The following is a 257-nucleotide window of genomic DNA, read 5'->3' on the forward strand; positions in this document are numbered from 1 at the left end:
AATAGAAAAAGTACTAAGTAGAAAAAACACAGTCAACCAATTTCTAATAATAAGTAGTCGATTAATGTATTAAATGTCCATATATCTAATCTAAAAACGCTGTGAAATGTGCTTGCTGCTACCCTCATCAGAACCAAATCCTGTTAGTTCCTAAATGATCCCCTTCGTAAACTTGTGATATTGGTGATTTGCTCTCGTCACATTAACGGTTGTCTTTTATAGATACTTAATATTGACCACCATAATACAGTATTTTT

This window comes from Halyomorpha halys, unplaced genomic scaffold (assembly GCF_000696795.3).
Source record: "Halyomorpha halys isolate HHAL.00 unplaced genomic scaffold, Hhal_1.1 Scaffold57.1, whole genome shotgun sequence".
NCBI lineage: Eukaryota > Metazoa > Arthropoda > Insecta > Hemiptera > Pentatomidae > Halyomorpha > Halyomorpha halys.